Source organism: Haliaeetus leucocephalus, unplaced genomic scaffold (genome assembly GCF_000737465.1).
Source record: "Haliaeetus leucocephalus isolate CR32 unplaced genomic scaffold, Haliaeetus_leucocephalus-4.0 Scaffold657, whole genome shotgun sequence".
In the NCBI taxonomy this organism is placed as follows: domain Eukaryota; kingdom Metazoa; phylum Chordata; class Aves; order Accipitriformes; family Accipitridae; genus Haliaeetus; species Haliaeetus leucocephalus.
The window spans coordinates 2,886,952-2,913,207 of NW_010973093.1; the positions used below are offsets into that span (position 1 = coordinate 2,886,952).

The 26,256-nt window shown below is 36.9% G+C and overlaps 1 protein-coding gene across 1 annotated transcript in view; it reads left to right on the forward strand.

Moving 5' to 3' along the window:
* FOXK2 (forkhead box K2) overlaps positions 1–26,256 on the forward strand; it is a 46,093-nt gene that overhangs the window by 447 nt on the left and 19,390 nt on the right. The window lies entirely within an intron of this gene.

Sequence of the window (26,256 nt, forward strand, 5' to 3'; positions counted from 1 at the left end):
GCCTCGCCGCGCCGGGCTGCCCCGCGCTCCGGGGGAGAACTGGCTGCCGCGGCGGGGGTGGTGCCGCTGCTCGTCCGCGCCGGTCGTCCCCGTCGCCGTTTGGCTGGCACATGGTGCGTGACAGGCGGGGAGCCGACCCCGTCCTGGCGACACACGCGAGCGGTGCCCTAGGCCTCCTTCCCCGGCAGCCCTTCTGCCCGCCGCCCGGCACCACCCGGGCACCGGCGCCCTCCTCCTGCTGCCCTCGGATGTGTCCCGCCGGCACGTCCACCTCCCACTCCGGTCCCTTCGGCAGCCGGTGGTACACAGGTGGGAAGCGTGAGACCCCGGCAACGCCGAGGCCGGCGGTTGACAAATGGTCACCCTTCTCCTGTGCCGTGTCTTGCACGTAGCAGTAGCTGTTGTGAGTTTGGGAACAAATCAGTCTGCAGCAGTGCTTGGAGGTATTGTAATTAACAAATAGAATTGGATACATCCTTGAGTACTGTTTATGTGCTTCAAAGGAAACCAGTCAAGTGGTTATCCACATATCTGGGATTTCTGAATTCAAGATCAGTGCTGAGTAAATCTTGTAACACCCTCGGTGCTTCTGCAGAATGTAGGGGGATTGTTTTCCGCGTGTGATTTTGTGGTAGTTTCTGCCTCTTTGCCTAATCGTAACGTTTATTTTTATGGGTAAACTGAATCATCCACGTGAAATAGCTCTGCTAGTCTTAGTGTTTTAAAATGAGTTTCCTTACATGACAGCAAACGTATTAAGAGTTTTTAAATGGTAACACATTCCTTTACCATTACCAAACATTAACTGTCTGCAAAATAATTTTCTAGGGGAGTATGTGAGGCCTACCTACTATGCTTAAGGATACCTTGAACTGTAAATAAGTAACCTATGTTTTGAGGACTTGCATGTAGGAAAAGTGAAAGTGTTTTGGTTTAGTGTATTTTAGCTGTCTTGACTAAGAAATACCTAAAAGGGTACGAGTGTTTCACCTTTATAAAACACATGCCATTAGCGACACAGTCTTGATGCCGTACAAGTTTTTAAACTATGCTTAGGACATTGATGGTGTATATTTTCAGCTTTGACATCTTAGTTTCCCGACCTGGTTCCTCTGTGAAAATCAAAATTGTCTTACCTTTCTGCTTTCTAGGAAATGCTCATTCTGAAAGGGTTTAACAGTGCCAGTATGCATAGAGTTGTATAATCATGAATACAGTTGGAGGACTTGTTTGACCTTTAACTGTAACTTCTATATTTGCTTTCTCCTTTTTTAATATTAACAATAATTTGGCATGTGGCTAATCTGTATTTTAATCTAATGCATTTATGAAATTATATATAAAGTAATTTTTTTCTTTGTAAACAGAGTTTAGTATAATACACTAATTGCAAGCAAGTCATTGTGCGTTATGTATGTTGATTGCAAACAGTCTAGAATTAGTTCGAGTAATTTAGTCAGTAGCATTCTGTTAAACGCTTAAGACTTCAGGAAGGGAAAAAAAAGTACTGCTTCTTCATGCTGTCCATGTAATTATTGACTTGTAATCTATTTTAGTTCTTTCTATCAGCGTCACTTTTTAAGTGGAAAGAAAATTGTGAAGGATTTTTTGTGTGTCACTTTTTTATTGAACAATGATGAAAACTTCTGTGCAGTTAAAATTTCTTCACGAGTGTATGTGGGTGGTGTTACAGAAACTAGCACTTGCTTGAAACTGAGTGTGTTCAGTGATTAAACCGTTTCTTAGACTGCATACTAGTAGCCTTCAGTTTCAAGATCTGTAAGCTGGTTGAAGTAGTTATCTCCTGGTTACAAAATGTAGGTGTGATCAAGTCCATCAAGTCTTGTAAATAAAAGGTGGTGTACCTTCAGTCCTGGCTCGAAACAATGGAGCGGTGTGGACACTGGGTGAACTAAGATTTCTTCAGTCAACTGGCATAGGGGTGAGTTTTATCTCGAAGGGCAGGCAAAATCTACAGGGTCATAGTTAGATTGGTGATTAAGATCAAATGCTGCTTTGTTGCTTTTTAAAAAAATGCTTATAAAAGGAAAGTCTTACTGGAGTTGTGTAGGGAAATAGTAGTCTCATTATTTGCAAAGCTTTTTTTTTTTTTTTAATTTTTCTTTAAACATGGGAGTCTTCAGGCAAATTCAAAGCAGACGTTATCTCCTTACAGCACGTCATTACTGTTGATTACTGATGACTAATATTGTTTGTAGCAGTGTTCCTGAGTTTCATTGTAGATTTAACTGGTCACACTGAAGATGATCTCCTGGATTTTAAGAGTCAAACTTAGTTCAGTATAATGTAAACATTAACAGTTGAAACATGATTGGAAAGAAACTAGTTTTGGTGCGAGTTCAAGATTGATGATTGCTAACCTCCAGCTCAAGTAATCACCAGATCTGTTTTTGTTATTGTTTAATACTACTGTGTTGCCAGTAATATGCTTTGCCTATGACTACAGAATCATATCAAATTTTAATGGCAGGTGAAGTTTAACAAAATCAGGGTGGCCTGTTCTTTCTGTTTGTTTTTAAGTGATCTTGGAAACCAAGAATGGAGGGCCCATCTCTGTTTTGTCTGATTAATAGTGACTTACACATGACTCCCAAGTACAATGTGCTACAAACGTGAAATGTCTTATTTAATTGTCATTAGTAATTGTATGTAGTTCCAGTGTCCTTGGCCTTTTTTTTATTTTTATTTCAGCACAGTGTTTAAATATAATTGCATTAATAATGTTACCAAACTTCCTGTTTTGGGAAGGGAAAAACAGAAATACACCTATGTAGTCTCCTGCAAAACACACATTTTTAACATCTGGGGAAATTAAATTATTAATGTTAGAGTATACTTTTACCTGTAACAAAGGCATCTTTCTTTTTACAGATACAAATGCTATGAAACACAGAATTACTGTGCATTAAAATGACTGTTCTGGTTGCTATTTTTAATGCTTCCCTAGAAGACTCGCTCACAATTCAAATGTTTAAATTATTGAGCAGGAGGTAATAGCAGTGGGAAGCGTGTTTTTGTTTTTCTGATTCTTGACAGACTCACATACGTACTTGTGTATATACAAACTAGCTGTCATCTTGTTAGAGGAATAAAATGGGGGCTGGGGGGGGAATAGCAATTTTTTTTGTTCATGTCCAGCAAGTAGCTCTCCTGTCAATGTCATAACACAGAGAGGCATGGGATGAAAGAAGTTTGAGAGTCTCCTGGTAAATACATGCAAATCAAAGCAGTTTAGTTAGTCTTTTACAACTACCTTTAAGATGCTTGGACTGTCACTCTCCCATTCATAAAGTTCATGGTTTTTAAATTGGTTTCATTTGATGCTTGTCGAATTTCCCCAGACTTAAGTGAAAGCATTGTTAGGCTATATTGCTAGGTAAATAATAAAATTAATATTTGACTCTTGAGGTACTTGGCTTGAAAAATACCTTTTGTGCTGGACACAGCAGCAGTTGTTGACAGAGCTCTTGTATACAGCTTTTGGAGAGGCAGGATTCCAGACAGATGTAACAGATACAGCTGGAAAAAGCAGACTGACTTCTCACTACAACTTAGCTCTGAAGAAGTTTTTTTGTTTCGTTTTTTATTTTGGGCTTTCTTGGATGTGCTTTGTGTATTAGCATTTGCATTCACGAAGATCCTGACGTCTTGGGCTTGACTATTCCGAGACAATGTCTTGTTCGTTTTGATAGAACCATATATTTTGTATTTTAGTAATTAGTTTTGGTTTTGTGGAAGTAGATTTGTGAATCGGAAACAAGATACCATTAACATAAGAACAGCATTTCTAAGTCAGAGCAAAGATGCATCTAGTCCGTTACCTGCCTCCAGGAGTAGTCAGTAGCAGATGCCTAGGGAGGAGCATAAAAATGCGTAAAGGCAAATGGTTGCATTTCCCTTGTTTTTTCTTTTGGATCCCAAAATAAGAGTTGATTTCTTTTTGAGTTAAAAATATCTACTGTTTGCATTTTTTTCTCTCATTTAAAAAATAGTGTTGGGTTTTTTTTTCTTTTGAATCCCTGTAAACCTCTTGTATCCAGAACATCCTTGGGCAGTGAGTTCCGCAAAGTAATTGGAGCCCATGTTGGGAAAAATACCTCTTTTTGCTGAGTTTTTTGAACTTGCATCAAACAAAATTACTAGGTGTCAAGTTAAGTTAGCTCTTCTATAATAAGAGACAGTAAATAATTCTCCCATTCTGTCATTCATTTTGTAGACTTCTTTACTAAGTATGGGAGCTCTTACAGTAAACCACGTCGAGTACGTTCTTAGTTTAACATCTACTAACTAATTCCAAGTCAAGCCTATATGGCTGCAAACTAAGAATTTATTTGTTTGTGTTCTCGTGCTTTTCCTTCTAGTATACAGAGGGCTGAATCAATGTTTTTAGTTTGGTCTTGTGGTTTGGCTCTACAAAGTGGGGTTATTACTACATTTTAAGTAGTAGAAGCTTTTCTGCCAATCAAAGCCAGTAGATCCTGAACAAGGATCAAGTATGTCTATTTGCTAAGTAAATTCTTTTTGGAAAAGTTTATTGTGTTCAGCGTTAACCTGAGGAGGAAATGGCACAACAGATTGTGGAGAACCTCTAATCTGTCAGTGCACTTTTTTCCTATCATTGCAGTTACTTAAATGACATGCAAAGTTGTGATTGCTGTATGAGTTACAGCGGTGGCTGCACGCCTGCTCAGTGAAAATTTCTCACTGGAAGGAACTGAGGTTTGTCTTAGCAGTTGGGGTGAACGGATCATAAGATCTCCTTAGGTAGCGTTACTTGCTAGCTTAGGAAGAATGTTCTTTGCTTGGTTTTGGCTTATGGCTTATGTTTTAAAGATTTTATTTATGAACATAAGTGCTAGATACTTTTAAGAAATCAAACAAAACACTTTTTTCAAGGAATATATTTGTAAGTACAGATTAATACCTTGAGCCAGGTTGGCACCAGCTTTTTCCCTTTCTTCACAACACTTTTGATAGATACAGTTGCTCATAAGGAAGACAGCTGGCTGAAACGTTTTTGAGACCTTGTGATTGATTTGTGTTCAGAGGAGTATTTTGGAGTTCCATGCTAGTTCTGTTAAAACTGTGAATTACTTACAAATTATCTCTAAACATAAAACGAAAAAACGTTGGACTTGGCTGTGACTTATGAATCAGACTCCAGAAACTTTTATTTACTTTCTTTAGCAGATGCTGTGTCCCATGCCATGATGACTAATAAGGTTAACTGGGCTATGTTTATAGGTGGTTTTTTTGGCTACTTTAAAGTAGAATTTGCGAATGTCAAGCTCAATAGCAGTAGTGTTCTCACATAAGCAGATCTGATTGAAAAGGAACGTGGGAGGAAGAAGGTAGAGCGCATACTATTTGAAATGAAAATAGATGAGCATGAAGTTTCTATAGTCATAATTTGTGTTGCAGTTGTTTCTGTCATCTCATTTTTTTCATATTTCCCTCTCAGTTGCACACACCTTATGAGTGAATTGTTTTTTGTTACTGAAACAGCATTGCAAGTTGTCATACACCAATCAGGTAATTGAGGTAAAGCTTAAACAGTTTTATATTTGGATTAATTTACACTTGCCTTGCTTTTTCTATTGGTATGATTGATATTTGTATGAAACTTCCTTACCCAATTCTACAATTTTACTGATCTTACAAATGTTTTTACATCTGTAGTTAGCTATAGAAGTAAGTACATTCTTTGTATAGTTATATGAAATAATATAAACTGGGAAATCATCTTAAAAACTGATGGTTTCTTTATTATCTTTTTAAGTTCCCATTCTATGACAGAAGCAAGATTAGTGTTGGTTTGGTTTAAAGGTGTAAAGTCAGTATTAAAACTGTCTCTTTCATGAATCTGTAGTTGAAAGAAAGTTTTGAGATTCTTACCTTCAGCTATAATAATAATAATAAGGTAAGAGATAGGTAAATTAAATCATTCTTTGCTTTGCATTGATTAAATCAAAATACAATACTGATCTTTGGTTTTGAAATGCATTATATTTGAGTAGAAAGAGACAACTTTTATCAGATAAGTGTAAGTTAAATTAATAAAGAAAATAAGTTAATCTCTCACCCTTGCTTTTAAAAATAAATGTGTAGGATTAATTTGTTTGTAATTAGGAAATGACATTGTCTTGTAAATATTAGTCCTTCATGAAGGTAGATGTGTTTTAGAGAATAATTCTGCTGCTGTTGGTTTTGGTCTGGTTTTCAGTTGTTTTGTGTTTGTTTGGGTTTGTTGTTTTTTGGGGGTTTTTTTTGAGCATGTGTAATTCTCATGCACAAAGCAAAAGATTTTCTCACAGTCATGCCTAAGCTATTCAAAATAAGATGATTGTGCATCTTATTTACTGTATTTTTCAGTAAATACAGCAGTGCCTTCAAGACCCCTCAAGTCCTATTAACTTACATAAAATTATGTAAAACACTGGGAAAAAATACAGTTTCAAAGAAAATTACAAATTTGTCACGTGGTAGTGTGAGACCATCTCTTTTGCAGCCTGTAAGGAGTTTCCACAACAGTCTTGTGTTTACTAATAAGCTGATGTCTTTCATGGAACTTCATACTGAAATATTAGGAAGGTGGTGGTTTTATCTACTGTCTTGCTTGTTTTCATGATAAAAAGTTGATGTGTAGTGACATTTGTTTCCTGCGACTTCCTGCCTTTAAGGAGTTTTGTGACCTAGATAAAGCAGTCAGAGGGGAGGAACCATATTTATTCTGCAGCTATTCCACATTGGATGGCATAGAAAATAAACATTACATTCTTCACTGATTTTATCAGTACTGTTTTGTCACTGAAGGGTGCTGAGGCTTTAGCAAGTTACTTGAAGAACTAGTGCAAATCTCTGTCATTTTGTAATACATCATTTTTTATAGGGCTAAAGAAGGTCTATACATGATTGGAGTCTTTGTTTCTTTGTATTTGTTTGCATGATTCTGCTGCAGCTACTGCATGTGCTTCTGTGCTGTCCTGTCCCTTTCATTAGTACTGCTAATCATAAACTTTTACAAAGCATCATCTTCATGTATGCTGTAAAGTTGAGTATTTGTGGGAGTAAAATTTTCAATATTCAGAATTTCAGAATGGCTTAATGAATATTTATATGAACACATCACCTTTCTGTTTGTCCATGTGCACTGAATAAAATGAAAAACATGAGCAGATTGACAAACAGTTATGTCCGTGCTAAATTAAACATTGCTGTTGACTTCAGCAAGACAAGTGGATAAAGATACATATGGAATTGAGCATTTGTAGAATCAGAGCTGTAAAGCAAAAAAGCCAGAGACATGTCATTATCATAGCTTTATGAAGCGTAACAAAATTAGTAGAAAGTTGACTGGAATTAATTTTAATTTTGTGTTAATTTAAGGTTTTACATTAAGAATTATGGAAGGGACCTCCAGCCAAACCCTTGCTGAAAGCAGAAATGACTTCAACATTAGATTGGGCTGCTGAGTACCTTGTCCATTTGAATTCTGAGTATCTCCAGGAGTGGAGATAACTATAAAACGCTTCATGTAACTACGACCCCATACTGAAAAAAATACCTGCATTTTCAATAGCAGAATTTTGGGAGTACACAGACTGGTTAGCATAATGTGCAGCTTAGCGCTAATCATGAAAAAAATACTCGATCACTACTTGATACTGTTGTTGGTGACCTGAAGTAAATGCAATTGCTGATAAATATTTACAGATGATAGCAAAGTTGGTAAATATTGTCTTTTCAAATAATGAGGACAAAAAATTGACTTGGTCAATTGATCTTAAAAAAAAAAAAAAAGGCATCTCAAAAGGTATGCAGGCCAGATCTACAGGGTAGGAAACTGTTCTGAAAAATAGTCGTATTTTTGACTCGTAGTGCATTTGAAAGTCATGACTGTAGAGAAATCATTAGATGCCTGTCCTGAGATAATGTATCAAAGCAGAGTGATATGATGATTGTGTGGAAATAGGGGAGCTGTATGAGGGAGTACTGAGAGGTGCTGGAACTTCATGTGGTTCTGGAATCAAACTTTGTGTTAAAGAATCTTGCAAAACTGCAAGGATTTAAGGGGATGATTGCTAAAAGGAATTGAAGGCTGGAGGAAATCCCGAATAGCGAGGGACTTAAGGAGTTCAGTATGTTTGGCTTATCAAAAAGGAGTGCAAGATGGCTGGGTTGGTGTATATACACTTTTATGGGGATGAATTAGAGTACTGAAAGGCTTGCTAATGGATCACACACAGGTATAAAAACCCAGAGGCTGTAAACTGAACTCTCAAGATTTGAAGTAAGCGCATATTTTTAGCAGTGTTGGAACAGCTTACAAAGAAGAATGGTGGTATCTCTATTTCACCATTTTCTGCTGATCAAAAATAGTTACCTTCTTGGAAAAGGTGCTTTAAAGAAAAAAATAAGCCTTGCTGTAGTGAGACCTGGTGATTAGGTGCAGTATAGGTATGGTTGAATGAAATTTCATGGCTTGGGGCTAGAAGAGGTACAAGTAGGTGAAGCTTCTTAGCTGTTCAGCCTTTACTTCCTCTGGAAGTCCTTTTTTAATAATCTCCCATTGGGTTATAGCAAGAGACTTTTTTATTATGTGTTTTAAGGAGGAGTCGGTACTTGGCTTGGTTTATAATTAAAATTGCTTCTAAAGCATCAAACTTGTAGTTGGGCATTTATTTATTTACACTTGCCAGCAGTGTTCTTGCATGCAAATGATTTTGATGCTGTTGTTCATTATCATCTTAGTCTTCGTACTGGAGCATGCTGTAACGTTTCAAAGATAATTTTTGTAGAATATACAGTGATTCTTCAAAAATTCTTGTTCTTCAAATAAATCTTGGATATAGCTAATGAGGTATAAGCCTCTTAGGTCTTGTGTTGATAAAAAGTCAGGTTAGCATGTAATAGAAAAAGCGTTTACACCTCGTACCGAAATTATTCAGGTCTAAATCACTTAAAGAAATGAAGATGAATGTGTAGTTTTGGTTCAGAGATTATATGGATGAACTAATGTGTTGATCGAAGTTGCTTTTAAATTGTGATTTTTCACTGACATGTTGTAGTATGGGAGCAGATAATTTACTTACCCTTTTCCTTCTTTTTTCCTTTTTTTCTTCTTTTTTTTCTGTCACAGCTGGGAAAAAATTAGTTTTAACTTCCATTGAAGCATCAATTTCCTCGAAAGAGTATACCTGAAATGTTAGTGTCCTTAGCACAGCATACGTTACATTGTTTTACTACATGTAAGGTAAAAGTCTGATTTATTTATGAAGATACGAACACATAATTTTCTGGGGTTTTTTGTTTGTTTGTTTTGATGTGTTGGTTTTTTTTTTTTTTTTTAAGACTGGAATACGTGAAAAATTTGATTTATCACTTTGTATTGTCCTGTGGACATACTTGGGGTGTTCTAGGCAGAACATAAGCAGACAAAGCATATATGTGCAGTTTATTTACTTCAGTAGTAGGCAGGCTTGTTGGTTACAGTATCAGTGCAGTAAACACATGAGGAATGCAGTTGGAAAGTATAAATGATGGAAGCGGACTCTTAAAGAAAAGAGTTTCCCTCCTTAGGTGATACTGCTATATTCTGGCCTTTCTAGATAGGTGAAGAAGGCCTGTGTAGCAATGAGGGGAGACAGAGACTTAAATACAATTAAAAAGAGTAAGGCTTAGACGAGAGAAGGGCGAATGTACTTGTGCAAAATTCTGTGTGGGGATAAGTTTAAATTTGAACCAGAACAAGCTGATTATTTAAGCAAGCAAAAAACTGTAAGAGTAATTGTAAAGAGGATGATTTTAGCATCATGCCACGTACAGATTAGAAAAACGGAAGAGGAGAATTCAGTTACTACATGGGAAAGATGAAGACATAGGCCAATGTGTTTTGCTTTAGGATATGGAGAGGATATTAGTGGGGTTTGTAGTTGTTATGTGAGGAGAAATGAAAGGGTTTTCTGCGAGGCGTGAAAAAAGATTGGAAAAAGTTGAAGATCATCTCAAGTTTAAGAGCTGAGACTGAGAAGTAGTACAACTGTTATCCTTACAGAATGCAAGGAGGCTCTGACTTTGATATTTAATTTGGGAAATGTGATGCAGAAGAATCTGGGGCCTCACTTTTTGGAAGCATAGGCTGTGCTTTCATGAGCATCCGAGCTAATCTAGTGTTTCACTGCTGCTAAAATGGAGCATGGGAGGGGAAGGTCTTGTTTTCTGCAGTGTTCCCAACTGCAGGTTTTGCTGGCCTTGAAGTTCATCAGATGTTCCGTAAGCTGCTGATCTCTGCTTTTTTGCTATTTTTGGGTGGTTTTCTGTTGCATTGAAGTGGCTCACAGAGAGGTCTGGCAAGCAGTGGAGTTGGCATGAAGTATGCAGTGGGCCTGCACAGACTTTCAGCAGCAGTCAGCTTGCTGTGTTTTGTGGAATCATACATTAAGGAATTGCAGTTACAAGAGCCATTATGCTCTATGAAATAAAAATGGAAAGGAAAAGAAAGATCCAAAACAGTAGAAGAGAAGACCAAAAAAAAATTTTGATGTATTAAAAAAGCATTTGCAATGTAATATAAAAAAGTTTAAATCCTAAAAGTTCTTGAGACAGCATGCTTTTTGATAAAGGGGTATGCTAAGTACTTGTTTTAAGTTCAAAAATAGTGAATCTAAGTAGATTGGATGCTGAGATGACTCAGTTGTATCATACCTTTGGTTAATATGTGCTTCCTGGCCCTTTTTTTTAATCTCTGCATAAATGTGAATACATAGAGAAAACCACTAGAGAAAAAGGGCTACAAGTTCCTTGGCTGTGAATCATCTTGTAGCAGAGGACAGTATTAATGTATGGTCTTTGTTCCATATACTAAATCATCCCATCTCCTGCTTAAAGGTAGACTTTGCTCCATAGGTCATTAGTCCAGTTGGTGGTTTAGGTATATTGTAGACTAGGGAATTCACAAGCCCTAGGGAAAATTGAACATTAAGGATATAGTGGAGGTAGATGGCCCTTTTAAAAAATTTTATATGTTGTTTTTGTTTGTAGTCATGTTGTCACCCCCCCACCCCACCCCCGCAAGATGCCCTTTTATCTCGGAAAACAGACTTCTCTCACTGTAAGACAGGTGACTGACTAGAGTTTGTGCAGCATTCTATCATCTGCCTGAAAGAAGAAATTATTTTGAAGAAAATTGTAAAAACCTTTCTGTTTTTTACATGTCCTTTATTGCAGGGGCTGCGTATATCTGTAATATTTTTTTAGGAAATATGTAAATCTCCTGAAGTTGACTATGCAGGTAGATCAGATATGATTTGGATTTCCTATGTTGTCTTTTGAGAGCCTCTGCTTGATAGGATGCAGAAACATCTCCAAAAAAAAAAAAAAAGTTGTCACTTGAGAGAGAGCTTTTTCTTTCCCTTCTTATAGCAAAACTAGACTGCCATTTAAGGCAAATGTGTTAGTAGTCAATAAATAAGTTTAGTTGATCCAGCCTTCCAAAACTACTTAGGCAGCAGGCTTGAAAGTAGCTGTGCATTTGCTCCCTTTTCTGATTTAACTGACTTCTCACTGTCACTCTGAGATATCCCTCAGAGGGGATGAGGTGAAGTGTTTAAGAAAAACAATCATTTGGAGGAGGAGCACATTGTAACAAAAAGTGTCCTTCATTTCCAGTGCAGTATTCAGTGGACTTGGATGCTGACAAAAGTTAGTAGGAGTGAATTACATAAATTATCATCAATCAAAATCCTGTTTATAACTTCCACAGGTGTAAGCATTAAATAACGTATTGAGCAAAGATGTGTTAAAGGAAGCAAATTATTTCCTTTCCTTACACGTGTGAATATTCTAGGTGTGGCTGGGTTAGGTTCAGATAAGATTTCTACTAGGCATTCTGCCTGATCTGGCTTGCATGGTCATTGGTTGAGACACTTGTTTTGGGGTAACCAACTGAAGCACTTCGGTGTGTATGTTTGGAGATCTGACCCAGGATATTCTTTCATTGGGTATAGGGGGTTGATGACTTTGGTCCTTTCTGCTCTTTCATCTTGCTAAATGTATTTGCTTTTTAGTAGCATTAGGGGCTGCAAGCCAAACAATGAACTGTTACGCTGTTCAAATGACATGAAAACATTGCTTTGAAGAGCATGCAATCTATTCTTAAGTAAGTATATTAGAATTACTAGATTGGGTAATAAAATTCCCATAGAATGATGACATTCATCCTCATGCAGTCCTACTTCCAACGATACTATCAAGAGTTAGAGTACAGCCTTTTTCCTGGCAGCACTTTTGTAGCTACATCACTGAGTTGAAGAGTAAATGCAGCAGTTTAAGGTGGTTACCCTGTGCTATGAATGTGAGTTCTGAAATGAATGCAGAACTGAATTCTGAGTTTAGGGTGGGCTCCACAGTTTGTGGTTGATTATAGTATTATTCATTCAGCTTTCTAAGTATTGATAATCGCTACAAACATTCTGGACCTGGAAACCACAGTGTGTATGTCAGTTGAAATGTTCGGATGACAGGCTCATTTAGCAACACAGGAAAGAGATGCAATAGGTAAAAACCACAGTAGAACTTCAGTTTGTTTATCCTCTTGAATTGAAATTTAAGCCTTTGTTTTTAAAACCTTTTCCTGGTATTGGTCTGTCCATAAAGCTGAGAAATGCAACTAGTCTGTATTATCAGCAAATTCCAGAACCGTTTAACAGTGCTCAAATGCCTTGTGAACCCTGGCAAGACAAAATAACCTTCTGGTACAAAACTGTATGTATCATTTCTTGCCTGTTTCATTACTTAGTTCTTGACTAGCTGCATCCCTTCTCTTTTTTCTTTCCTCTTGAAGGACTGACGACTGGCCTCTGAGGAGTGCTGTTGTTTGAGCACAATCACATAGTGACTGCAGAAGTTCTTGTGAGCTGATTGAACTGTACAAGTTCTTCTGAGTGGTTAAGTGGGGGAATGGGGTGAGATGGAGGTAACAGAGAGCAGCAAGGCGACAACAAAACAGGCTTTTCTGGAAGTGCTTAATTTTTACTTGTCCTCTTTGCTTGAATATCCAATTCTAGGAATGTCCAGGCTTTCTGTAACAAAACTTTCTTCATTATAACTGACATTCTGCCAGAATTCTGTTAGAAAATCAAAATTTTTAAAAGTTCTGAGCTGCTTTCTGTTTTGAAGCTTTTTCTGTGGGCTAAGGTGCTGTTTTCTAATACAGTAATTTTTTCCTTAACTGCATCATAGGATATAGGGAATATTACCTGTTTCAGATCGAAAACTTTGCCACTAATTAAATTTTGAAGAAACTTGTCCAAAGATGAAATGGGAAGCCTCATTCACAGTTGGGAGAAGAATTCAGATTCTTCCACCTGTCTCTGTTTTAAAGATGCAAGTTAAATTCTGAAAGCAATTTGTGATCAAGATTTTAAATTTCCTTCATGAATTTTGGCCTGTTGTGAATAGTTTTTACTGTCTACTGCAGTACAGGCAGCCAGAGCAATCATCTGCAAGCGCTCCCTAGTACACAAATGTTTACTTTTCTGTCAGTAGTGAAATAACCCTGCTTGTTTTATGGTGTGGTTATTCTGAGGTTGGAAGATTGTTGAGCCTGGAAGAGATCACTAACCCCAGCTTGCTACTTAGCTATAAATAAGTTTGGTCTGCTCTGGGCTAGTAAGTACCCAAGATTCTTATGTGAGGTTATTCACTATTATCTAAGGTTATCAGCAAAATGGGTGTTTTTAAGCTTTTAAAGAAAAAAAGCATGCAAACCATGCCAAAAAAAAAAAAAAAGAAAAGGGCGAGAAAGAATAAAAGAAGCATGTGAATGTAAATAATTCAGCACTCAGTCAGAAGGATAAAATAAAATTCTATGAAAGTTTTAAGGTTGGGGTTAGTGTTTTATTTTGGAATAGTAGTAGCTGAAGAAAACATTACTCATATTTGTGTATGCATGTTCTTTGTGTTAGCTGGAACATAGCTGAGAAGTGTGCCATAAAATAATTGAACTTCATCTGAAAAGTTTAAAAGCATGGTTATATAAAATCCAAAATAACCATAATGTAAGAGAGTATGATTTTCTCTACTTGGGGAAATAACAGGATAGTGGACGGGGAGCAGAGACTGAGGAAGGTGTTTCTGAGGAATCGAATTCAGTAGTTTAATCAGAAATGTTGGTTGTAAAAATTAGGCTTTTCTACAGTTTTTGAAATTAACTAAAAAACCTGCAGTTGTGGAAGTGAACATGGAAGGTAGCAATGTAGAAATGTGTTGCCCAAGTCTCTTTCTGTTTGGGGAGACTTGAGAAGGCAGGATGTGTTTTTGGTCATTTTCATAATACTTACTCTGATGCCATTCTTGTACTGAAATGCATTTATGTGCCTTATCTCCAAGGTAAACTATTGTGTCTGCAACTTTTTCTTTTTGCAGAAACATTTGATGTTAGGAGGGTTATATGGTTTTCTAGTTCTTCCAGTTAAATTTCTTATCTTGAAGGTCTGAGTAGTTCAGGGTTAATTACTTTCAGATAAATATAGGTAAGTACCAGGGGGCTTGGGTGCCTGTTGCAGTGACATTGCATTTCAACTTGGGAGATCCCTGGGCTCTGATTAAGGAAATGTTGGTTACTGGATGTGTTACACTAATGCAATTTTGTCCTACTTAAGATTGTTTTGTCTTTGTGGTAGCTGCTTGTTCAACTCTCCCCAAGAGATTTAAAGAAGAGAATATGTATGACTGCCCTGTGTTTTTATGGGGGCGTTTTGTGGTAAATAAATTTCCAATGGAGAACATACTGACAGTGTCTGATACAGAGAGAGCAAGAAGTTGAGCTGATAAATTTCTTCACTGAGTGAATGAGACTTTTATTTTTAAATCTGAAAGGACCTTAGATACTAGTATTGTGATGGTTCACACCATCTTTAAGTCATTAGAATAACCCTCTTAAAGATGTTCTAAATGGAGACAGGATTTGACTTGTACAGGTAATGATTTAATACAAGAATACAAAGGAAAGAGAAATCGCTCTAGGGGATTTAAAATTAAAATACTACAGGATGGGCATTTAAAAGGAAGTAAATAGATCTAATCATAGCCACTGGTCTGAATGCAGAAGGGGTTGATATGGTCAGAAATTAGCATACAGTAATGAGGTGGTGATCCTTTCTCAAATGATCAGTGTGTCAGCACTAGAAGCAACTTTCTTGGTATAACTTCCACAGAAATGGAGATAACTGTAGAGTGAGGAGGCAGAGCTGGCTGTTAGAGAAAGCAGGTATTTGACGTTGTGTGTTTGAACTCCAACTGAATTAGTTTTTTTTCTCCTATGGTTTGGAGTCTTAAAACTACACCGTTGCATTTCATTGTCATCTGTTCAACGGGCTGCTATATTGCTATGTTTGAGACTCTGAATGCGTAGAAAAGTTGTGCACAACTTCCAAGAGTGTTGCTGTTCTGAAATTTAAATGCATGCACATCTAATCTGTAGGATGTATCCAAGCAGAAAGTTGCCTCTAAGAATCACAGGTACTACAATAGTAATTTTATATAATCTTACATAAACTGAGTCTACTGGTTTTAAAAGTTGCTTCACACTACCACTGGTTATATTTAATACAAGCTCTTCAAATGAGTTAGTGCCAAGCAAAGCATTGTTTGGAGTATGGAGAAATAACCTGCAAGCCAAAATTAGCATGTATTCATTTTGAGTGGTGTGTGTTTCGTCAGGGCTGCCCAGATCATGTCGTCCCTGAAGGCAGCGCATTTCAAATTTAAATGTTTAAGCTATTACAACATGGAACATGCTGGTGAATGGTGCCAATAACATACGCTGAACATATGACCAGCACATGCCCCCTCTTCAGCGTAGGCCATGAATTATTTAGTTTGTGTTCCAAGCTGTTTATTTTTGAGATTTTTTTCCCCTCTGTCAGTGTCAAGCACTGAGCCTTTTGTTTCTTTTTTTTTTTCCTTTTCTACTGTTGCTATTGATTCTGTATTTCTAAAATTTTCTGCTGTGTTTACCACCCCACCCCCCCTATTTTGTGCTAGTTCTTTCAGGATGCGGTCCTTGGTATCTCATGTGGTAGTGTTATAGAAACTGTGGAGACCAGTCTGAATATTTTCAACTTGAAACTGAGATATAAAACGACCTTATACTTAATCTTTTGGGACTTGGTCTATATTCATTAGTTAGCCATGATACTTCTTTGTGTAAATTTTTTACCATTATGTTTAACATCTGTGAAATAGCAGTTTTTTTCTCTCATCCCTTGTCATCTTTGATTAGATAAATGGTGTTAAGCATACACTCCATAGGCCTGTTCTGATCTTTAAAACCATTTTTGATCACAGCTTAAGTTCACAAATTGCTTGTGACTCTTCAGTTGCAGCAACTTTGTGCTGTGGATTCTGGTACAAAATGTCTGAGTGAGCAGTGAGCCGGACTGACAGTCTGGGGAGTACTAGGGAGCAACAGTAAATAAAACTTTAATGTACATATAAATACATTGCATCTTTGCAGTGTGTTTTATAATGTTTTAGGGAGTATTATTCTCTGATAGGATCAAGCTTGACATGAAGTTAATTTAACTTGGTGAGATTTTCAGAATGCAGCATCTTGTAATTATTTGTGTGCACTATAGGTAACATTTAACATTGCATACTTACTTATACAGATTATTCTCTTAAATTCCGCTTTCTCCTGAGAGCGCATTGAGTTACAAGATACACTGTTAGAGAAGGCTTTTGCTTCTCCTGTTAAGTATATTAGTAAACTTTATTTTTTAAGCATTTGCAGTAGTTGAAAGTATCTTTCTTATTGTTCCTGTTTTAAAACGGGATTTTTTATTTTTGATCTCTACATTAGATTCATACACTAGTACAGTTTTATTAAAACATGAACAGCACTTTGATCTTGTTGTTTTAAGTATACCTGTATATAAGATTCAGGCCATGAAGTTAAGCTGTTAACTAGCCCTTTGGTTTCAAGGTTAGTTAAAACAAGCTAATTGGTAGTTAGAACTGAAAGAACCATCCTGTTCTGTCCTGTGTGTTAGCTCCGGTGTTCACATGGTGTGCTCGTCAGATTAGTTTACTGGTAGGCCTGAAAAACAATCCCTTGGAAGAGAATGAGAGGCAGGCTTAGGATTAGTTTTCTGTCAATTCAGTGCAGTTGTTTCCATTACCAGATGGGAAAAAATTAATAAGATTGATAAAGTGTCTTCATAGTATCTTATGCAGCAGTTTTATCAGCATTTTAGCTGATGTAAAGGTTCTCTGCTCTTGAAATGTCTTGGTCATTCTAATTCCTGATCCTGGCTCCATTGGTCCAGCCGCCCCCTTACACTGGCTCTGGCACCACTAGGTCCCTTGTTAGCTGGTTCTCTCACTAGCCCCAGAGAATACTATTTTCCTCTTAAAAAAATTTTGTTTTGCTGGGTTAGTTGGTGCTGTCTTAGTGAGTTCAGTCAGCTCACTGAGGGGCCTAACAAGTCTTACACTTAGCAAAGAAGTCCTTGGCCTCCTACTCCATGGGCAAAAAACCTCCATAATGTTTCTGGACACTGCTTCTGCAAGGAGAGTAAGTTCATAGTCAAAGATGCTGTCCACATACCTCAGGAAAAAAAAAAAAGGTGAATACTGTGGACAATGAAGTTGGACTGGAAAAGCAACAAAACTGTGCTTGTACTATTTTTAGTAGTTTCCGAAATGTTTGTAAGATTGATGGTCCTCATTTTGCAGTTCAACACAGATATTTGATAACTAGGTTCTGGTAGTCTCTGTTAAGCTTTGTGTTTTGTTTTTTTGAGCAGTGACAAAGAGTTTAAGGGTTTCATATTGCATTTCAAGCTTTCTGTGTCAGGTGATGGTGTCCTGTCTCATTGCCTTGACAGTTCTTATGGAAGAGTCACTCATTCTTGTGAGACTTTCATATAAACTGACTGTTGTTTTCTCAGGAGAGAGGGCAAAACTGATCGTAAGATATAATTTTGTAACTGAACTAATTAGTGCTCTTAAGGTCTTCCCGATGCGAGTCTTGATGATGATTAAAGGAGTGGTGGTTTAAAAATATCTAGTGAACCTTTTTGACTCTTTCCAAAAGCCATGACAAACTTGTGCATCAAGGTTAACATTTAATGAAAAAACTTGTAATATGTGGGGAAAAAAATCTTGATTCTTTCTTTTTCTTGGGGGAAGGATGTTAAAAACATAGTTTTATACAGATTGTTTTTAATCACCGAAGGTGTCTGTTCTCTTAGTTTTCAGCTTCTTTGACTTAAAGCCTGTACGTTCTCTATGTACTGGAAAAGTGTACATGTTATTAGAGTACAGGATAAGGCCATGGTCATGTTCTCCGGAATTGTTAAAGAGTTTCTTAGATACTCATATTTTCATCCTTCCTCTCTTCTCCATTTTGCTTTAATTTTTCTTTAATAGAATTTAAAATAAGAAATATTACTCTCTTACTTTTGCAGATGGATGTTTCTAAGATCACAAAATAATTTGATGTATGAGTTAGAAATGAGGGAAATGGGCTCCAAATATGTAGTAGTATTTGTTGCTACTTCTGTATTCGTAATAACTTTAACTTAGGGGCCACCTTGGATATTATGGTAAATGCCACATTTATTTATGGTACTTCCTGTGCTAACACATAGATTAAAAAAAAAATATATTCTCAGGATAAAGTTTTTTTTGTCGTTATTGAAAGAAGTATAGTATAATGCCTTATACATATATGGAAACTGGGAAACGCTTTCTGTAGCTAGGGATTAGCATTTCATTTCAACATAATACATCTTTCTGAAAATCTGAATCTTTCAAATACTGGTTGGCTTTCAAGTCTAAATGGAAACATGTTAATTTACGTACTGTGAAAATTAGTGTTTGCTGTTCTTTTTTTATGCAGTAGTGTATGCATGGAACTCATTTGCATCTTTTCAACTTTGCTATACAAGTGGATTCAGCAGTGGAATTTTGAAGAAATCACATGACTGATGAAATTGTTCTTAAATACGCAATCCTACATTGAAATTTCACTACAGAAATTTATGGTTTTATAGCAATCAATATTTATGCATGACAAATTAAATAGTAATAGCAAATGGTCATCTGATCCAGGGAAGGTCCAGCAGGTAGATATGTAGGGAGGGGAAGGTGGGGAGTTTTTGATCGATAATTTGGAGGATTGTTTTTATATGACAGGTTTGACAGCCCCATTCAGGGAAAAATGATGCTCAGTTGATAAGCTAGGGAAACCTGACTTGAACAAATGTCATTTGCTTTTTCAGGGGGGTGAAAGTAAGGCACATTGCTTTTTACAAATAAGTGTGTATCTATCTATCTATCTATCTATCTAGGAAAGCTTTGCAAATTTTTGCTTATCGAGGGAAGTTTAATTGTTTGAGCAGTTCAGCAGAATGTTCCTTTGTGTAGCTGTACAGAACCTCTTTGGAGTTGATTGCAGTTTTCTTTTTTTCAGCATTTCAAAGTGGTTTATAAACTTAACCGCATCAGTTTGGCTGCACAAGAGGAAGAGAAGACTGGACTCAACATTAATTTTTATTCTGGAAGACTTTAATGTTGTGTTAGTTACTACCTACGAAGTTGGTTTGACTCTAGCATATTTCAAAGAAGGACCAGAGTTCAAAGCAGTGATGTGTAGTGAAATAGTGCGTTATGTACTGGGACCAGTTTTTTCCATTTTGATGTTCTGTTTTCAGAAAATTTAATGGTCTGGAAGAGCTAAGTCACAGAATAATAATAAAAAAAGGTCTGGAATTTGAAGCTAAACCAAAAGAAATCACTCTCAAGACAAGGTTGATTAGTATCAGAAAACCTCAGATTGGGTTTGGTTTACACAACCAAACTTTGTGCTTTTTTGTTGTTACCCTCACATAGGGTATTTGTTGTATGGGATCGATCCAGTTGTTGTGAACTCTGCTGCCTGTCTGTATCAGTGCAGTTAAAGTAAAACCAAGTTGAATAGTGTACAGCAGTGCTCTTTATTTAAATAGGACAAGAAATAAAAAGAAGAGTGAAGATACCGCTTGACATATATTTCCCTCTCCAAAACAGTTTGGTTAATGCTAAAAATAATAATAATAATAAAAAAATATCAGTAATCTGGCTTTTTTTTGGCCAGTGAAAGTTTTTGTGATTTCATTGCACTGGTTTGGGGCGATGTAGGAGTATGATTAATTAAAAGTAGCAGATATAACATAGATAAACAAAATTAAAGTAAGTCCTTCAATATTGCAAGCAGGTAGAACATACTCTTACTTTTCAGCACCTCCAGCTGTGTGTTGCTGCGATATTTGCAGGCTGTTCTGCACTGGTACAAGTAACAGACATGACTGAATGACAGGTTTAGTAGCTTGACAACTCTTCGTCACCTTGAATGAGGAACTCTTGTTTATTACTAAAGGAAAGCAAATGAAGAATCCTTTTTCCCCAGATATATTTCAATATTTAGGATATAAATTTTAGCTTTTTCTGCTTTATTTTTGTTTTTTAAATTACTTGAAATACTGTTGTAACTTTTTTTGTTTGATAATGAAAAAAAATCCTGCTTCTCATAGATATATAGGAAATGAGGTTTGTGTAGCTTAACATCTTCAAATTCTTCAATATATAACTGTATAGATTTTAATTAGAATGTATGCATTTAATGTGTAGTTTTCATGGTTGTAATAGTAAAGGACTGGTGAAATGAAAATTCCTTTAGCTCTCTTTGGGAGGACGTGATATACTGCTTAAGATACATGTGCATGTTTTATTTTTGCCATGTAGGCTTCACAGCCACTACTTTTTTGCTCCTTAAGCAGCTACTCTTGTGCAACAAACTCTGATTGACATAATTCAGTCTTACCTAATTAAATAATTTCCCCTTTACTGAAGATGTGTCTTTCACCTGGTGTTCTGCGTCTTAAAGTGGTTGTACGAGAAGGAAGACTTAAGGGATGATCCAGTGGTTTAAACAAAGATTGGGTGTTGGGGAAAAATATGTTCTGTTCCCAGCTCTGTTGCACGCTTGCCAAAATGACTTGGCCAAGTCACAAATCTGTTTAATCTGTTTTTAAAAATGGGGATAATACTTCATGGGTGGAGGCAGGGGAGATGATGAAATTTCTATGCTCTTTTCTAGCACTTTTTATCAAGAGCTATGCCTTGCCTTTTTAAATTGATTTCTTGGGTTTTGAAGTGGCTTACTTTGTCTGCAGTGCAAACACCCTAGTTCTCTCCCTTTCTGACTTGCCTCCTGTCTCCCTGTTTTTGAGGACTATTGGTTCTGGTTTTGCCAGTGCTCCAGCCTTTCTTACATACACTGTTCCTGTGCGATTGCTGCTATCTCTAAACTTTGACGTGCCTAGGAGTGCAAAGAACACTGGATCTAATGTGTTATGCAGATGTGTGTTCAATACTTCAGTGTTTTCTAATGAAAGATGTTACAGAAATGCAGAGCGGTATGTTTATTCAATTCTATCTGAGACCTTGAAAGTAGTGTATATGGGAGTGTAGAAATGCCTTAGTCATTTATTAATATGTGATACATAATTGCCATTACTCCAACAAGTTTTATTCCTAGTGTAGTTTCTAGTATGTGTACATCTTTAGAGCAGTAGAAATTTTGTGGGGAATGCTTGACTTAAGTGGTCATAATCCATTCTGTAAACAGTATCTGCAGTCAAAATACTGACTTTCTTGGTCAAGCTAAAAGGTCCCAAGTTAACGAAACTTTATTCTGTTGAAAAGCATTGAATATGCACTCTTGTTTACAAGTGGAGTTCTGCACTTTTTTTTATGACTAGTAGCTTCTGGAAGCTTACTTTTCTGTATTAGTTCAAATCTCAACCTTTCAAAGAGAATGGTTAGAACAGTCACATAATAAAACTTTTTTTTATATAGTAAGTACAGTACAGCTTTAAATTAAGGTGTCATGATGGTTTTACTTTACCTTTTTGAAGAGAGATTAGGCTGTGAGATGACTTAAACTTACTAAAACATCAGCAAACTTCTACATTTCGGCTAGAGGAGTTTTCTGCTGGATTAGTAAATTAGCTGGAGTTACTGGTGGCTCCTGGTAGCAGGTAGGTGGAATAATCATGTGGCTGGGAACAGAATTGGTGCAAGAGGCAGGGAAGAGCCTGCCCTGTTTGGCAGTGCTGAGCTGTTACATCGCTGTATCTTATGAAATCATCCCCAAGATCAAGCTTTTATTGCTAAGAGCCTGGTTGGTACCTATGCTTCAGGAATCTTGGCTTATATTTTTCATTACTTTACTAGATGATGTTCGGAGTGGGTTTCATTTTGCTTAATATTGGAGGGGGTGCGTGTGTGTTGAGTGAGAGGTATGTGTGCCTGTGCCTAGACTCCCTTTAAATTCAGTGAGAAACAGGCATCCCTAGACCTGATTTCTCCAAAGCAGTTTAGCCTTTTCCCTTCTATGGGATGTACACCATTAAGTGTTCTCTCATTTTCACTCACTATAAAGGTTGATGAATAACACAGGTACAGGTTTATGCTTGGAGAAATTAATCCCATGCTTTGTTTTGCATGCTATACCCTTTCCTCCTCTATACTATTTTTCCTTTATCAGTACGGTGACAATGGTTAATACGTATTCTGATGAAGATTTTTATTTAGTCTATTTTTTTATTCCTGGACAGATGTCCACTTGCGTGACTATCTGACTTGTTAAATCATGTCTGTTATTTTTATTTGTTTTTATCCTTTTGCACTTTCTTGCTGCCCCTTATAACAGTCCATGATTTGAGAACTTGGCATGGTCTTAGAAGAATAGCTCAGGAGGAGTGCTTCTTGAGGAATATTTTCCAATAACAATGCGTTTGTTGTAGATTAAATAGTTTCTTTGCTTCATAGCCTTTCAGACTCTTTGGAGTCTTGAATGGTTCTTGAGTGCCTACACAAGTGATTAAGGAAAGTAAGTTTTATGTAATGCTGTGAAGCAGTCCATACATCTAAAATTTCTAGAGGGTCTGCACCTCCACTAGGAAAGTTTTAGGAATTTGCAAATAGAAGAAAAATTGAAAAGTGGTTTGAACAAACATTCTGCAGAGTACAGTTGGTTAAAAAAAAAATCTCAGAATATAATATAAAATCTAGGTTTCTGTTGAGATGCCCAGCCCAGCAGTATGACCAAAGTGAAGCAAGTATGGAATGGCCCTTGAACATCAAACATCTTTAGGTAGGTAATTGTGAAATTTAATTAATGCCCATAGCTTTTTGAGAAGAGTCTGAAAAAAGTCTGTTCTTTGACCAGACAGATTTAAGGGGGAAATTAAACACTGCTGTCCACTCAAAATTAGAGTTGGTAGGAAGCAGTTTTTGTCACTCCTCAATGGCCTGAGTTAGTCATGGATCTCTGTGTGAAATAAAGGACTATTCTGCTCTTGGAAGCAGAGTTCTGTCTTGAAAAGCCCATCTGAAATAAACTTTGCTTCCTTGATGCAGGAATAATCTTTTTTTCTGTGTAGCCTTGCCTTTGTGGGTAGCTGTTCTTTTGGTAATGATTAAGGAGTTTTGGCATAATTTTGCAATAGAATGCAGGTCTCTGATGAGGTAATAAATGAAGTCTTTTGTTACTAAAGTAATGTGTGAGTCATAAATGCTTTTTTTATGATTATGCTTGCGTCAAAACACATCATGACAGCACTTGGTTCACTGTACTTCCCCCTACCGTTTTAATTGTAAGGAATAGTAAAATGCCAAGTGCTGTATGTTTGGCTCTAAGCAGTTTTGTTTGGTTTGTCAATAGCTTTTTATTTAGCACTGAATAATATTATCATAACATCAGTGTTTCCGTATGAACTTTTGCATCCCCATGAGGACCCCACAACTGAGGGTGAAATGCCAAGCACCTCTGTAACTAGCTGACTTGGTAATAAAGGATATAGTGGTTTTGGTTTGTCTACTTCGGCTTAGCTATGATTGTAAACAGTACGCTTTCCAAAAAGTTTTTGAATGGTATTTACTGTCATGGTGAAAGTTTGAGCTTGCATATTTGATAATAGGAAACTATTGTTAAATGCAGTTATCTGAAAGGGAGAAGAAATGATGATTTTTTTTTTCTTTCCTGTTGCAAGTGTTTTGTTTCTGTTTTTTAAACAGGAAACTATTGTATTATAGAGTTATGTATGCTCTGTTGGGACTCAAAATAGCTATTTGAAATTTGGCAAAGATAGAGGTACACAATCTTTTGGACAAATTTTCATTTGTTTTTATAGTTTAGAACGAAATTTAGGGATAGAGACCACACAACCTGACTCTGCATACAGCTTTTGTGAACAGAGATGCTAAATACCCGAAAATGCAGTGTTTCCATAGGCGGAGTTTCTTTTGTATTCACAGGCTGGGGAGCCTCAAATTCCAGAGGCATTACATGAGCAGTTTTAATGAATTAGTGTCTGGTTTTCCTGCAGCAGATGTGACAAGCAGCTTTATAAGCTGCTTCCCATCGATCGCTGTTTTCCAGCTCTTTTGTGTCTTTCTTTTGCTTAGAGAAAAGCAACGAAGAGCTTGGTTTCTACAGTAACTGCTGCCTACATTCTTGCCTGCAGGCCAATTTCTTTCTCAGTTCCTGCAGTCTGTGCCGGGCTACTGTATTGAATTTCTTTAGGTTTTGTTTTGGTTCGTGTTTTTTTTTTTTTTTTTCTTGCTGGTTTAAATATTTTACCCTTTAAGAAGAATGCAGCGGGAATTTGTGATTTGAGAGATGTATTTTTAATTAACCATAGCACATTTCCATGACTCTAGGATAAACTAAATGTTTTTGTGCTGATCAATACCAATGTTTGTGTGGTTGGTATATAAAAAAAAATTAAATGTCTGACTGCCAAAACAAGAACCTTTGAAAATTTGTAATAGCACTTTTGTTAATGCTTATTTCTGCAGCATAATAAGGTAGGGGAGGGGTGAGGTCAGCTTTAAGTTGTTAACAGTGTCATTTACATTTGTAGCAAATTTTACTGTAGTTGAACAACTTCAGGAAGGGTCTTTTTCAGTCTCGAATCTTAAATGCCCTTAGAGAAATGGTGGTGAACATAGGGTTAAAAATGCATTGTTTCTTATGAAGTTAGCTTTCTAAGTGGGAAAGAAGAATTGAATATAATTTCACAAGAACATGTGTTTATTACTTAGTTTGTATTTGCTTTTAGTGGTTCAGGAATGTTCCTGTTGTCGTCATCAATATTCTGTTGTCGTAGGATCATTTTTTGATGCAGACAGGCTTGTTCCAGTCCCTTCTGAAGGCAGGTTAGCACCATTCCTGTAATGAATACCAACACCTTTACATACTTCTTATGCACTTGCTAAAACATGAGTGGCGAAATATGTAACCTAGGTTTCCTGTGGGGGAGCCATTAATTTACAACTAGATCATATTTCCAGCTTGTGCTCAGAATTTGGTGAAAGTATTTTGTTGGCCAACTTGAATTAACATGAGGCTACAGCAATATTTCATCACTTCTGATGATGCATAGATCTTTGCTTTAGAATCTTAAGACATCTGAGTGTATAGATGGATCAGTGATCTTTTTCTTTAGGGTGTTTTTTCATACTGCTTTACGTCACTGTGTAGACAGTGATGGCACACCTGAAAAAACACACAAATACTTGTGAAAAGTGTGACCAGTGCTCAGAATAAAAAGTCTAATTGCTGGTTTAAAAATCTGAGACTGTTTTGTTCCTCATGGTATTAGAGGTCGAGCTTGCTATAGAGCCCTCACATTTTCTGTTTGTGGAGGACATGCTTTGCAACTATTGATCTTTGGTCAACAGAAATCAATTGCAAAGGATACAGAGAATTAAGGGAAACACGCATGAGGTCATGATTCACTCCCCAGAGAAAAAAGCTGCCACTTTTTAAAGGGCATTTTGGGTAACCTCTAGAAGTGTCCTGACTAGTAATGGCCAAACATAATTGAATGTAAATTTATGGTAAATTAGCCAAATCAGGACTTAGTTTAAAACCATGGAGGCAGGGAGGAGGAGGAATCCATCCTAGCACAACGTGTATGTGTACATGTACTTGTAGGAAGTGATGCTGTGTTCCTGCTGGGGTAGTTTCTCACATTGCTGCACGGGGTGTGGTCAAGTGCGAGCAGAAAGAGCATTAAAAACTTCCTCTTTAAAAAGTTAGTAGAGGAATTGGGCTTTGTTTCTTTAATATAAATTTTAGAAGTAATTTTTTTTTATCTCCCCACCCCCCCCCCCCCGCCC